Below are 15,098 nucleotides of genomic sequence, written 5' to 3' on the forward strand. Positions count from 1 at the left end.
TGCTGATTTTCTTTCTGTGTGACTCAATCTTCACTTCAGGTAGGCAGCACCAGTGTACCTAGTCAGCACACCCCCTTGACCAAAATTAAGCATTTATGTAAGGTTTGATGCCAAATGCCAGATGGGGAAGAACAGAAAGATTTTTTATGATGAGCAGAACATGCTTTCATATGCTGCTAATTCTTTTAAGCTGGATCAATTTGTGTTTGTGCTATTCTGCAGAAATCTATTACAAATTGCTACTCTTGTTTTTTTCCCCACCAATATGTGTTATTATAGCTTGTGTTACATGAAATAGGAGCGGGAGAGACAAAGTAAGTCTTGGGGGATTCAGAGTAGAAAAAGGATGATCTTTCTTTAGAGGTAAAGCTTGAAAAGAGATGAAACACCTTGGGGCCCATGACAGTTGTTTTTTTCTTGGAAGAAAGTTATTTATTTTCCATTTTTCAGTTGTTCTGAAAATGTGTCTGGACTTAAATGGGAAAATTTGGTAAGAGGATAAGCCCACTTGCTCTGCTTTGTCCCCTCCAATTTGCCACTCCCAAGGAAAGAACATCCCTCTGCTTGGGAGATGTGGGGGAGACTGATTCTTCAGCAGGAAGCAAGAACAATTTTCTTGGTGTTTTGAAATGAGGAGATTACATCCCCTTTGGAGGTCAGAGTTGCCTGATCTCTCTCCACCTCTGCTGTAAAATGCAAATCTCTCTGAGAAACCCTGAAACCAGCAAAGGAAACCTAGTTAGAGCATGTGCTGCTCCCTGCTTGTGCAGGAAAGTCCCAGCACAGGAGGCTTGGGAGTGTTTGGCCTGGGAAAGAGCCAGTGACTGATCCTGGGAAAGCACCTGCTCTTGGTGTTAGTGTTGAGACCCCTGGAACAACAATTACTTGGTTATGGGTGTGTTGACTTCAGTTGTTAAAGCTATGGATGGAATAGACAGGGCACAGAGATGAACAGGGCACAAAATGTGGTTTGGACCATTTTTTTCATTTTGGTTTTTATCCCTTTTGTTGGTTGTCACTATTGTTGCCACCTGCAATTTCTGGCCTAAAGTTTTCCTGTGTGCAATTTTCTCTTTGTGCTCTGATTTAATTTTGTAATTTGTATTTTTATTGATGCTATGAATGTGAACTATATAATGAATCCTTTTCTGCCATTTTTCCCAAAACCTCAAGAAAGCATCAGATGGTCTGAGTCGACACTGTTCCACTGAATTCTAAACTGGTGAAGCAAAGCTGGCTTGAAGGGCTGATATTACAGTACAGCAAAAGGAAGAGGACTTTCCCCCTAACTTTACCACATAACATTAATAATGATAGATATGATTCCATTTCTCATATTTTTGACCAATACTGTAGAATGAGAATAGATATTATAAGAGCTTTCCATTTTGCAGTCTCCTGTGATATGGCACTTTGTTGACAGAAAGATAATTTATTTGCTTTTCGAGTATCTCTGCACAGCTCATGCTTGTCATAGGGTGACAAACCTTCCTGATTCATTGGGTCTCTGTAGAAATATGCATCTCCTTTTCTTGTTTTTTATAAGATCAATACATGGGCTCCTTCCAATTTAAGATATTCTATGATTTTATTCCTTCCCTCCACTCCAGTGCAAGTGATACAGGGTAAGCTTGGGATTAAGGATTAAAACAAACAAGTGAAAACATCTGTTTATTGATTGCCTGGTTGTGGTGACAAAAATCTTCTCAGACTCAATGTAAAGTGCAGAGGTTGCAGCAAGGTGCATCCTCTGTGGATTTGGCTTGTCATGGGCAGCACAAGGGTAGAGTAAGTATCATCTGGTTTTCTCAGATTAAGCCAAAACCAGAGGAAGATGCAAAAGTCAATGTGAAATTAAGGTGCATGTATGAATGCTTTTCCTTGTCAGTGGTTGATTTAAAGCTGACAAACCAGTTCCTGCCTGTGATTTGGCTCATTTCAGGAAATTGCTTTCACATTCAGATGAGAATTCTCAGGGGTTAGAAAATGCATTGCACTTGCATAAAAATCATTAACTTCTGGGTTTTTTCATTGGGATTTTATTTGCCTGATTTTCTAACTCCCAGTTCTTTTGGCCAAAAAATCAGGGATAGAAAAGCGTATGGAGTGGATTGGTGGGAAATGTCAGTTTTGAGTAAATGTTAAGGTTTTCATGTAAACCCTTGTTTTATGATCTGGATCTTCAAAAAGGGTCCTGTGAGACTGCTGGAAGCTTAACAGTATGTTTACTTTTACTGGATGTCAGGCTTGTGTTTCACATCTGGTAAGCTGTGATCTATATAACCTTTGTCTCAAATAGGTTTTCCCATGCTTCTTTTCTTCTGACACAGCATTCACAATTTTCCTGTTGCTATTTAGTATGCGTGCAACAATTATCTATTATGAAATTCAGGGATACAGCGCCAATAAACCATCAGAAGAATCAGTAAGTGTGCATGTGCAAGTAATCATATGCCACTTTTGTTACTGGGACTTAAGTATTCAATTGCCCAGTGCCGTATCCCACCCAGTTAACACTTTACATTTAAATATAACTCACAGTTAGTGACAGATGCTGAAATAAATATACAAATAGGGAGGTGAGGGTATTAGTTATATACAGTCATTTATCTTCTGCTAGTATGAGCAAAGCTGAAGTCAGATACAGTTAAATGAGCTGAAGCTGTAACACTGCCTCTTGAACTGCTTGAATTAACAAAATCAATCCTCATAAATTAAACTATCATTGATCTATGATACAATTAAGTCTTACAATCAAAATACGCTATTGGTGCATGCAGCGTAACCATGCTTGTTCCAACGCTGAATTTTAACCACTGCTGGCTAACTGCTCCTGCCATGTTCTGTAAGGCTCCCATCTGGCATGGGAGATGCTAACATTATGATACAGTTATTTCTTTTCCATTTTTCAATTTAGGCTGACATCTGCTGGTCTCTGCAAATGGCAGGCAACCCTGCTGAATGCAAACCAATTTGAGGCTGCGGCTTCTCATGTTTTCCCTTTGTCATTTTTTCAGAGCTGGGAATGGCAACCAAGCCACTTAATTACAAAGGAAATTCATGCAGAATAATAACTCAGTGGAAGAAGAAAGGCAGGGACAATGCTGTGTAGAAGAGAATGAGTTTGACATGATGAATTACATGCATGCACGCCCAGCGCACTGTGCAAGCACTCAGAGGAGCCAATGGCAGCCACTGTATATTGGCCAATTAGACCTACACAAAAAAGGTGTTATTTAAGGGCACCACACTGTGGGTTGTAATGAGGAGGCTGGGGAGGGGAGTTCTCTCTTTTACACTCCCAATGAGGCTGAAGAGAGGGGGAGTGGTTTGATATTGGGCAATCAGCACTTGATATCTGCCCGGGCAGACGGCAGTGGTCACAAGGAGCTGGGCATTGGAGGGTGTGAGACATTCCAGCAGGAGCTACCAGTACTCCAGGTGAGGTGCTACACACACCTGGCCAGGAACAGCAAGAAATAAGAGTCTGCTCTATGATTAAATAAAAAAGATGCACCTCCACATTCCCTGCTTGTTGTATATATATCATGGCTCTGTTTTTTAGGAAAACGAGTCATTTGGCATCTTACATTGACTATAGCACTTCTCACCCTGGCAGCTGGCTGCAAGATCAGTCAGGGATATTTCCAGTGATCCAGCTTCCACCTGCGTGGACTTTCAGTTCACTTGTCACCCAGTTGTTATTTTGGACAGGAATTCACTCACACTGAGATTTTGAAACCCTGAGTAAAACCAGTCACCTCTGAATGAGCTGTGAATCTCTGGGGGTACTGATGCTTGAGCTATAATGCAGATTTGGACAGGCAGCATTTACTGATTCCCCTATGATGGCTTGTTGTGCACTTTGAAGTCCAGTTTGTAAACTTTTTCTCTTGCCACTTTTAACTTCCTTTTGGTCCAGCCCTTTGTTTGAAACTGCTGGTGTGCCTGTATATCTCAGCAGCAGTATTTTCCACTTCGACTGCATCACTTTGTCTTTCCCAAGATATTTTGAAAAAACGAAGCATTAACTATGTAATGGCAGAGGTATTCCTCTGACTCCAGGGTGTTTCAAGCACAGGTTGCTGATAGTGTGTGTTGTCCATGCCTCCTACAGCCTGCTGCCCTTCAGCAGGATGCATGAGAGTTGGGAGTATTATCCTGCTCTTCCCTGCTTTTCCCATGGTGCCTAACCCTGCTTTTCAGCAGGGTGATGACATTGTGGTGGCAGTCTGAGCCAACATCCTGAGACATTTCAACACTTAAGTCATTGCACAGAGCAGATTCACTTTTAATCCTGCAGTGCAGCTCCCTGAGTTGGTTTTTTTGTAGGGTGTGGAAAATGCTCGATGCTAGTTGTGATAACTCATGACGATGACATTTATCCTTGGGAAACTGGGTTAAAGTTTCTGCTGTAGCTTGGAGGAGCCAAGAAAACCTGAGCCAGTGATAAAAGAGCACTTAAAAAGTTGCCACCTCTATGAGCTGCATGGCTGGTGCTGAGGAGCAGCCTTACAGCACACAAAGAAAGGGAGAAACAGTGGCTAAGATCTAGGTCCTTACACCTCAGAAGCACTAAGGATCCTCCAGCTGATCCTGCCCAGGAAAGCAGAAAGCCTCACTGCTTTGGGGAATAAGGAGTAGTGAAATTTGTGCAGTTTATGCATCCTGCTAGTATTTCAGCCAGGAATGTGAAATCTAATTGGGGTTTGGCACAGGTTTAGTGATGGTTACCAATTACAATTAACTGTTATTGTCTGTTAAGTGCTGACAGACATAAAAGGAGGCAGTGCCACCCCCAAGCATGATAGAAATCAAATGAATCAGCAGTTGCTACCAATAATCCTCATCCCCGCGTGCTAAGGTGCAGCTGAGTTACTCATTTGGACTTGATGAAGAGCCTACAAATAGTGCTTGGTTAATGTGGATGGGATGTAGGGGTCAGGAGAGTCCCTCATGCTTTTTTTGATACCACTAATACTACTACTAATATTTCTGTAGCACTTATGAGAATAAAATACCATTTCAATGTGTCAGCCCTTTTGATCCTCACTAAAAATGTATTCAGGAAGATAAGCAAGCCAGCTAGCAAGGTGAGTTTTTCCTCTTAGTGTTTCAAATTATATCAATTATATGAAGTAAAAAACTACAATACTGAAGCTGACACAAAAGTTTGTCTTGATATTTCTAGCATAAATCATATGGGGTTTTATCTGGTTGTTTGCTTTTGGTTTGTGGGCGGAGGTTTTTATGGGTTTTTTTTGTGTTTTTTTTTTTTTTAAATTTAGGTTATTGTTTAGGGTTTTAAATCTTCTTGTTTAAAATTGTATAAAAAATATTAGCAAACTGTAAAGCAAGTGCCAGGGCAACGTCAGTGTAACTATCAAGAAAATCCTTAAACGACCTTAAGCCTTTAAATGACTTGTCACAAAGGAGTTTGGACTGTTATGTAAGTAACTGTAGAGACATTTGGTGCTTCTTCAGGTTAAAGCCCTCTGAATGCTCCCAACAGCCCTGAGCTGCAGTTCAGACTGCTCTGTGGAGCTGCTTCCCAGTGAAAACGCAGGCATTTACCAGTGAATGGCTCTTTGACTGCTGGTGTTCATTTCTCTCACTCCCTTATTTTACAGCCACCCTGTTTCTCTCAGGTGTTTAATAGTGACATTAATACACTGACAGATACACCCAGCCATGTTGCAATTTACTGGAGCTGATGGGGAAATGTTCTCAGAGCCACACTTGCAAAGTGGAGCTGTTTTATGACTTTTGTGATTGCTGTTCTTGAAAACTTCACCTCTCAGAGTGCTCATAGACAATTTTCCCTTCCATTCATTTCTCTGCTTATTGTAACAGATACTTTAAACTCAGATCAGTGAACTGTAAATCTGAACAGACTCCTCAGCATTTCATACAGTAGGAGAGAAGCTCCTACTTCACATTTGTCATAAAGCTGAAATAAATTATTGCACAGATATCTTGCTAAGATGGATTTCAAGTTCCAGATCTTCAACATCAGAGCCAAAAAAAATTAAGGCCAAGTTTTCTATCTGCTTGCTGCTATGCTTTGTGCAATAGACTTTAAATGGAGTGATACAATGGATGGCTGAATGGACCTGTGAAATTCTCATTTAAATGAATTCCTGTAAACGCAGAGTGATGTTTAGTGGGCTGTGTATCCTGGATTCAGATAATGGCAGAGGGTGGAATCACCATGCATGTGCAGACAGAACACTTGTGTAGGTATGAGGCACATCATACTAATGGTGTGCCCAGAAATGTGTTCAGAATTTAGCCAAAAGCCAGACCAGCTGTTTCCCAGCCATGTTGCATCTTAGATCTTTAATGGAAGACTTTACTGTGGCTTTGACTTTGCTGCAGCTTCAAGCCACAGAGCAAGACACACACACTTAAGATAGGGCTGTGGTGAGGAGTCTTTTACTATTGGTTCCACCAGCAGTTCTACCACTACCTTTTTGTCTTGCATTGTGAAAGTGAAGGTAGGTAATTTAAAATTTGTGAAAACTGTATAGTACTGCCTAAGTGTTTAGGATATGCTGTGATAACATCTAATTTTGTGTCATGGCAGGCATTCAGCTTGCATATGGGCTGCCCTCCTTACACAATTTTTTTGACAGTAGCATCACTGCTAATGAACAAGGCCTGTAGATGATAATTTTCCTGAACATTTTGTGTCTAGACCTGATTAGGTATAGAAGATTTCAGTTCATCAGGTTGTCATTTGAACTGCCAGGTACTTTTACACTCTGGAGTCTTACAGAAGTCAGCATAGACATGATCCAGAACTGCAGCAGTTCAGCTGTGTTAGAGCTTTTTTTAGCTATTCAGTTGACAAGGTGAATCATCTTTGTCATTTTAGTATTTCCTTAGACAATAATTTCCTGACACAATAATTTTTTTCTTCTTGGAACTCATTAGCAAAAACATTCACCAGTCTGAACTGAAGATAATAGTATCTGAAGGCATTTCAAATTGCTGAGACAAGTAGAGTTGGTTACCCCTGAACCTGCAAAAAGACAGAGTGGAATTCCCGGGCTAAACCACCTAGATGACCTTTCAGTCAAGTCAGAGAAAACTCTTCGAACAGTTTGGGGAGAGGAAGGGAAAGTTCATTTTTCACAGCAGTGTCATGAATAGAAGTTCCAAAGTAGTAATGTGATTTCCTGCCTCTGAGTCCTTTTTTACAGACAATATAATCTTCTGGAGCAGATTCTAACCACTCTAAAACTCCTGATCCAATTTCCCACTGCCTTCTGCTTTGTCCCTTCATGCCAGTAGCAGTAGTTGTGAGACACTTTAGAAGAGCTCACATGGTCACCCTTCATGCCCAGTTTGCCTCTGGTGGAGGCAGCAGGGTAAAAACTGTCAGAGATTCAAATATTGATCTGACAGAGGGATCCCAGAGAGGCAGCTGCAGAAGAGAGCAAGATGAGGACCTCCTTGCACAGCAGAGCTCAGGGCAGCACAGGCCACATGAAGCCACTCCTGAGGCATCCAGCTGGGAGACAAGAGTGGGATGTAAATTGGTGGAGCTGCTCCAAGTCGGCTGGCTGATTGCAGACTGACTAGCTCAGGGGATTTGGGGGCTGCAGGGTGCATGCAAATCCTCTGTAAGACTCAGCAGTGAAGAGCTCAGGCCAAAAAGCTCCAGGGCTGCTGTATCGCCTCTGTCCTCATTCAGCTCCCACAAGAATGCTTAAGCAGCAAAGCTTAAGCTTAATCGAGTTATGTGAGCCAATAAACTTTGCTGCATTTCTTATTGCCCTACCACAGTTAGATGCTTCTAAAATATTTTTTAATATTTTTAAAATCAAGGCAGGTTTTTTACAGATTTTTTTCTAGCACAGTCTCTCTGTTTCACCTCCTGAACTTGCTGCTCTGCAGCTCAGATGGACTCAGGACTGCCTGGTGTGCATGTCTGCGAGGAACATTATGAACTGCACAGCTTTCACTTGACCTCAGGTTTCAGAAGGAATGTCAGGATCAGACTCTGAATATCTGAATTAAAGGCTTAACTTTGAAAAGCGCACCGTCAAAGTGGTCAGAAGGTCTGTGGGGTGCACAAAGCAGCCGATTGTGCACTTAGAACCCTGTGTTAGCCTTCCATCTTTTGCCAGCAACCAAGGCTGAAAGGAAGTCCTTGTGTTGCAGGTAATGGCATGAAAAATAATCGTTCTTGTTAAAGTTCAGTTTTGCAGAAGCTGGCCTTTCTACCTCATCCACCCAGCTTCACAGTAATGAGGGAAACAGAGAGCTCTTCCTCTCATGATAACTGAGCTCACCCAGCTTCTTCCCTATTGCAGTGTCTGCAATCCTGGCTGTATTTTAAAAGCAGACCCTGTAACAACTACAAAGTCCTAACAGAGACAAGGCTTCAATTCTGTGGAGACCAGTGACATTCTCAGGGGTGCATCTCTCTTGATCCCAGCCCGTGCTTCCCACCTCCTGGTGAGCACAAGAGGAACGGCTCGTGTCTCAAGGCAATGCAGCTCCCAACCATCTTTCTTCATGATTCACACAGAAACTTTTAATTTATAGAACTGACATAATAACTCCAGTGGCCTAAAAGAATAAATGAGTAATTCTGTGGGGTCTTCCATTCAACAACGGGAGTGTTTTCCCCGGGACCTCTTTTTAATTGAAGCCATTTGTCATTTTGAATGTCGAATGTATTCATTAGAAAGCAGCACCTCGGAGGGGACTAGAGAGCTCAGGAGATTAGTAACAGGGTACAAAGCCTTTTGCCTCCAGGTTGCCAGTTTCAAATCTGGCCATGTCACTATTGATCAGAAGAAGTCATTACAGGCTGACAGATGTTTGGCTGCTTATATAGAAGTGACCTTGTCAGATTAGTCAAATTCTTTGTTAAGAGATATGTCCCTACTCTCTCTCTCTCTCTCTCTCACACACACACTAAAATCCTCATTAGCACCTTGTTGGTAGTGCTCACAGCTTCAGTAAGGACAGGGCATGGTTGTTTATGCAGAATCAGAACAGAGAGATTTTTGAGTTATGTGAGGGTTGATTGAAGCATTTTCAAAGCAACTCATGATGCACTTTGAAATTTCCAAGTTGATTCTGTGCTGCATAATTTAAAATGAACCCTTCTTAGAATATTTGCAGTGCTTTGATCAATATAAAATTAATTTTTTTAGGAGTCTGAGAACTGAGTTTTTTCTATAGCATCTATTAGCAGTAAAGGATTGTCTTAGCATAAAAAAGGAGGGACATGTGAAATATGTGGGGAAAAAAATGGTACTACTGCATACCTTTTATTTAGTAACTTTGAGACTAATGCTGAAAATATTCTGTCCTGTGATGTATTTTGCAGACTGATACTTAGGGAACAGAAGAATCTTACAAAATCACCCCAGACACTTCAGTCCAGCCTGCAGTAGCTCATATCTCTAGTTTGGATTAAACTCTTGCTCCATGGAGCACAATGGCCAGCTATGGTAACATGAGACATCTCCTTTCACAAGGCTCTGCTACCTCGTGAGCATAACTCATGGCTTTCAAAGTCTCCTAGGACAGGCACTTGGGAGAGTGTACATGCAAATTTTCAAACAGGCTCTTAAAGGACCTTTCCTGTGCCCCTTTAAAGACCCTATGAGGAAGATAATTTAGCTTGGGATGAAGCTTCCTCCATGGACCCACAGGTGGGACTCCAGGGAAATTTACCCATGTGAAAGGACTCTGACAGAGATGAAAACCTCTACACAAAAAAATCTGTGTGAAAGACCCCAATTCTTCTCTGAAACAGAGAAAAGAAAATGCCAGAAATCCAGAGGGACCTCAATTTGCCATAGGGAAGAAAAGATTAGTTTTCTGTCAGCTTTGCAGCCCATGTTGCAAATTGAGTTTGAGACAGAAAAAATGCTTTGGGGTGTTCATATTTTTTTTTTTACATCGCCAGCAATAAATATCAAAGCTGGGCTGATAATGTTGGCATGAAAAACACAGGTGCCTTTGGTCTGTGTTGTGAACAAAACGGGTAAAGTGTGTCTTGATTAGTGAGGTTAGTGGGTGACATTTTGTAACGTTGTGGTTTTAATTCCAGTCCAAACTCTGCTTTTAGAAGACTAAATCAAATTTTTACCTGAGCTGAACTTGCTTCTAACACAGGAGTTTTGAACAAGGTCTTTTTAAAAACAATTATAATCTCTCTGCAAAGGGTGGAGGATTATAGGGTGTAAAAGCAATAAATAATAGCTTTGGGCAGGTCTGAGCGGCTCTGAGAAATGCCAAATGACTGGCACACCTTATTGTATCTTTTAAGCAATCACAGCACATGACTCCAGCTCTTTCTATGTCAAGAACATTTGTTGTTAAATGCCACAAGGATATGTGAAGGTGTGCCAAGGCTTCTGTGCACCTTCAGCTGTTCTCAAGGTGATGACTTAAAACTGGCAATTTAGCCTTTGCAGAGCACAGAACAGCACATGCCATTCGAGTCTTGGCCAAAAAGATAAGATAACGTTGTATTTTAGAGTTGGGGATTATAAATTGGATCTCTGGGGGGTGGGTAGGGGGAAGGGTGAACACTTCATCTACCAAACTTGGCTGATTTGATTTTTCTTATCAGTGAAGAGACTTAACCTGCTTGCTACACCACTTCTTTAAGGTGTAATATTGGCTCTGCAAGAAGTAATATTTCAGTACGTGTAGCTTAAAACCTAGCTTGCCTTAAGGTCACATAAGTAATACACACTGAGTATTTAGGATCCCACAAATGTGACCTTCTACCTGTGTCCCAGTAATGCAGAAGGCACCAGCCCAGAACAAGCCTATGGATTTCATAGGCATGTAATAGGGAAAATAAAAAGAAATATGTTTCTATGTATTGTAAGGGGGGGGGGAAGGCAGAATCAACAAGAAGCTCTAAATTAGTTATTGTGGTGATGAATGCTCTGTTATGGACCTGCATGTGTGCCTCAGGCTTTTATGGGTTTGTAATTATATTAGGAGATATTGCTTTGACCTAGACATAACTGTACAGGTTATTTACTATTATTATTTGCTTGAGAGTAATAAAGACCAATACAAACTTTCAAATACTATATGGCACACTTACATATGACAACATATAGAATAGATTCCGTGATGAGAAAAGGAACTAAAATGGCAGTAGGAATTTGTTTCAGGGTGGGTTGATGAATGGCAGTATTGATGGTTTCATGGTGTTATTTAACTTATCTTTCTGTGATGGTGCAGCTAAACTGAAGTTTGTTCTGCCACTCCCTGTCACCACTCTCCCGAGAGGCAACACGTCCTGATGGACTAAAGGAACTTGGCCTATTTCAAGATAATGGGGCAAATTAAGTTGAATCACCACTGAAGGCATTTTGGAACAACCTGGCTAACTTTTCTAGGTGGCCTCAAAGCCTTCACACAGCCTGGAAAAGCTGCTTAGCTGGGAGTTTGCAATAAAGCACTGTTCTAAAATAATCATGAATGTTCATAAAGCAGATGAAAGCCTGCAAGAAGTACAGCCAAGCTGTATCAAAGGCTAAAGTAACAAGACACATGATTTGTTTAAGACTTTCCCTCTATTTGCACAATTTTTTCTTTCTTGCATAAAAATGAAAAAAAAAAAGCTTTAAAACAAAACGTTAAGAATTTTCCAAGGTCAAAAATAAGGTCTTTAGAAGTCCTGCAAAAGTGTCATATTACTGTTACAAAATGCACATAGAAACAGAGGACATCAGGATAAAAATTTTAAAACATAACGAGTTAATGATACATCCTTTTTAATATTGTTTCATCAAAGGTAGCCATGCAGCAAATTAAACAACAGTGCATATGAAGAATTCCAATTTCAAGGAAGAAAAGAAGAAACCTGTAACACAGCCTGGAAAGCACAGCTATTAAAGCAGAGAGACTTTTGAAGCTACAGGTAGATGCTGTGCTTTGGGAGAAAATTCCAATTTCAAGGAAAAAAAGAAGAAACCTGTAACACAGCCTGGAAAGCACAGCTATTAAAGCAGAGAGACTTTTGAAGCTACAGGTAGATGCTGTGCTTTGGGAGATGCTGACACACAGAAGGGAAAACTAAGCTTTAAAAAAAAAAAAGGGTGGGGGCTGGAATCCCCAAAACCAATTGAAAATTTATGTAGTGGGCAGCTTTACTTGCATTTCTCATTTGTTTCCCACCAGATTTCTTTTTAATATCAATATATGCTCTCCATATCCAAAGTGTAAAGGCCTGAGTATTTTCCTTGGTGATTTCTTTGCATGGCTGCAAGGCTTCCAAGCGATGAGAAATATGTAAAGTCTACAACTTCTTAAGGCATTGGAAGTTGTCAGTATGGCCAAGCTGGACTTGGCAGAGCAAGCAAAGGGAGAAGAAAAAACAGTGATTATTGTGCCACTGCTGTAGTTGCTGTGTATTGCTGCTTTGGGCAGTGCTGGTTTAAACTGTTCCTACTCCAGCTGCTGCAAAAAAGCCTGTAGTGTCCCAGGGAAGCTGCCCCCTTCATCACATGATTTCCCTGCTCCTTCACCCTTCCCAGGGGGAAGTCAACACAAAAGCTGGGTCTGGTTGTCTCCAGGACCTGAGTGGTGAAGTGCTCTTTGCGCACACAAACACTTTCTTGAAGCACGGCTGCGAACAACTAATCGCTCTTTAATCCTGCTAACCTCTTTGCCTCGGCCGTATGGTGGGGTTAAAATTCCTGCTGATAAGATTAAGTGCTGTCTTGGATTGGGGCCTACATAAATAATAATGCTATTTCCACAGTCCCAGTCATTAGAATGAAATGTAAAAAAAAGGATGTCGGTCTTCCTGCTGTGGGATGTCAGCCAGCTGCTAATTGTCTGTGGTCAGAAAGTTCTCTTTGTTGTCATTCTTTAGGGATCTATGTGTGTTGATGTAAGTCCATTTTACTCTTGCACTGAACTCAGGTGCATTCATCTACAGTATTTGAACTAGATTTTTACCTTTAGAATGCTGGGTAGCTGCATGTAAGTCTAGGTTGTATTAACCACAGGTTAGTTTTCTTATAAGGTTGTATTTTTAATCTGAGTGGCACCTACAGTAAAATCCTTTTTAATGGCCAAGGGAGTCACACCTCATATTCAATCCCCTTGTTATAAAGCAGACGTGTTTTCCCCATTGTCAGACCGGCTGTGACTCACTGCTCCTTTCTGCTAACAAGCAATCCATTATATTAATGTGAGTTTGAGAGCTACAATGACATTATTTCAGTAATCTTTTTATTTTAAAAATTCATCAGCAAACACCACAGAAACAGGGTGGCTAAGTCAGCTATTTTAATGAACAATCTAAAAAGAAACAGCTGTTACAGACTGAACAATGAATTTGTGGCTTTAATCTTTAGAGGTGCTCTATGCCTTGTCAACAGCTTAAGCACAAAAATATGAAGTACATGCCTAATTTTAGGCACACCTGTAATTCTGGAGTGACTAAATGCTTTGGTTGCTTTAGCTGTATGTTGGCAGACCAAAGAGACCTTTGGATACAACCAGTGAAGTCTGGAAAATGTTCTAAAGCAAATCATGTACCAAGACAAAACAATCACTCGTGCAGCATTTTAAAACTAAATGTTAAAACAAACCCATCTGTTTTCACTTGAAAAAATAAGGGACACAAAAGAGACCCAAGAGTAGCTTTCCACCTAACAAGCATCTCATGTAGAATAATGCAGGTGTGGCTGAAACTACTCTTGACATAAAATATACAATAACGTGTGTGATGGAGACGTGTTGACATTCCCATCACTTTTCATCTGAACACTTATGTTGAAAAAAAATCCATTTCCTTGTAAACTTCTCTGCTGGGGGGTGGGAAAAGGATGAAGGGTAGGAGCACTGATATTTCCCATTTTGCTAGAGGTGCTTTGAAAATGTGAGCTGAGAGGGCTGTTGTCAGAAGAGGGATCTGGCTGGCTGGGGAGCAGGGCTTGCCAGAGGAGCTGTGTAGGGCACGCCTGCAGATATGTCAAACACCGCTTGCCTGTGATGCCGCTCCCCGCTGAGTGTGTCAGCAGGTACCTGCACTGCTCCTCAGCCCCGCTCTGTTAAGAGGGAAATGCAAATTTCCTGATGTCTTCTGGAGGGCTATGGAGGGAAGAAAGTGAGGAAGGGAATCAAAGGGAATATATTATTGGTGACAGCGAGTAGACTAAGCGAGATATGGGAGCAGGAGCTGGAGATGTAGTTAATGAGGGCACGTGAGGGAAAGCAGCCCACCACACACACTAAACCCACAGCGGGGGGGAGCCTGGGGGGAGACACTGGGAAAAAGGACAAAACAGAGTCTGTCTGCTGGTATTTCTATACTGCAACCCTGCCCTTCCAAGAAAACAGAACCCATCTGGTGGCATAATCAGAAGCCCTCTAATGCTCTTATTCCTCTTGGTGTGTTCCCCATCTAAAGCAGAGGTTCTCTCTCCCCTTTCTCAAACCCCTACTATCCTCCTGCTCTCCAATACTGACACTAAAAAGATCAAAGTGTGGTGCCACTTCGACATTGCAAAATGAATTGCTTATAGCTGTAATGACTTCTTTCAGCTTTCAGTTCTTTATTATTGTATCTTTTCATATTTTCAGAATGAAATGCTTTTGGTTTTCAAAAAAAAAAAGGACTTCCAAGTAAAATGATTGTCTTCCCAGAATGTTTCTTTCCCAGGGATTTCAAAACCACCATGTTTCATTGTAACTCATCTTGAAGCCAAGCCAGATTTTGAGTTATTTTAAGCCTTTGCCAAATAATATTTTCATCCTTTTGCCAGGTCTGGCTTAGACTTGTAGCAAGACAGCAGCGGGACAGACCTTGTATTACACATTCATCCCTAACACTCTTACACAAGACTTGTAAACATCAGTGTGTGTCCTCATCTTGGCCTGTATCTTCATTTTGCTGATAGTTTAGTTTATTTTTGTTGCATTATTTTCCCAGGCGTGCACAAAAAGTACATGGAAGTAGCACAATATCACAATTCCACAATTCTTATGGTAGGTGCTTTTGGAAATGCTTGATCCCACTGCTCTGCAGTTATTATCATACTAATGTAAAATTTCCAGACCTCTTGATTTATATATTGATTATATATATATAT

At 41.1% G+C, this 15,098-nt stretch overlaps 1 long non-coding RNA gene across 1 annotated transcript; it reads left to right on the plus strand.

The window, feature by feature from the left end:
• Nucleotides 1-4,251: 4,251 nt before the first annotated feature.
• Nucleotides 4,252-12,047, plus strand: LOC120502814. Its single transcript, XR_005627600.1, has 2 exons — nt 4,252-5,093; nt 11,789-12,047. It is a non-coding gene; the product is annotated as an uncharacterized LOC120502814 (long non-coding RNA).
• The last annotated feature ends 3,051 nt before the right edge of the window (nt 12,048-15,098 follow it).

Source organism: Passer montanus, unplaced genomic scaffold (assembly GCF_014805655.1).
Source record: "Passer montanus isolate IOZ18808 unplaced genomic scaffold, ASM1480565v1 scaffold23, whole genome shotgun sequence".
Lineage (NCBI taxonomy): Eukaryota > Metazoa > Chordata > Aves > Passeriformes > Passeridae > Passer > Passer montanus.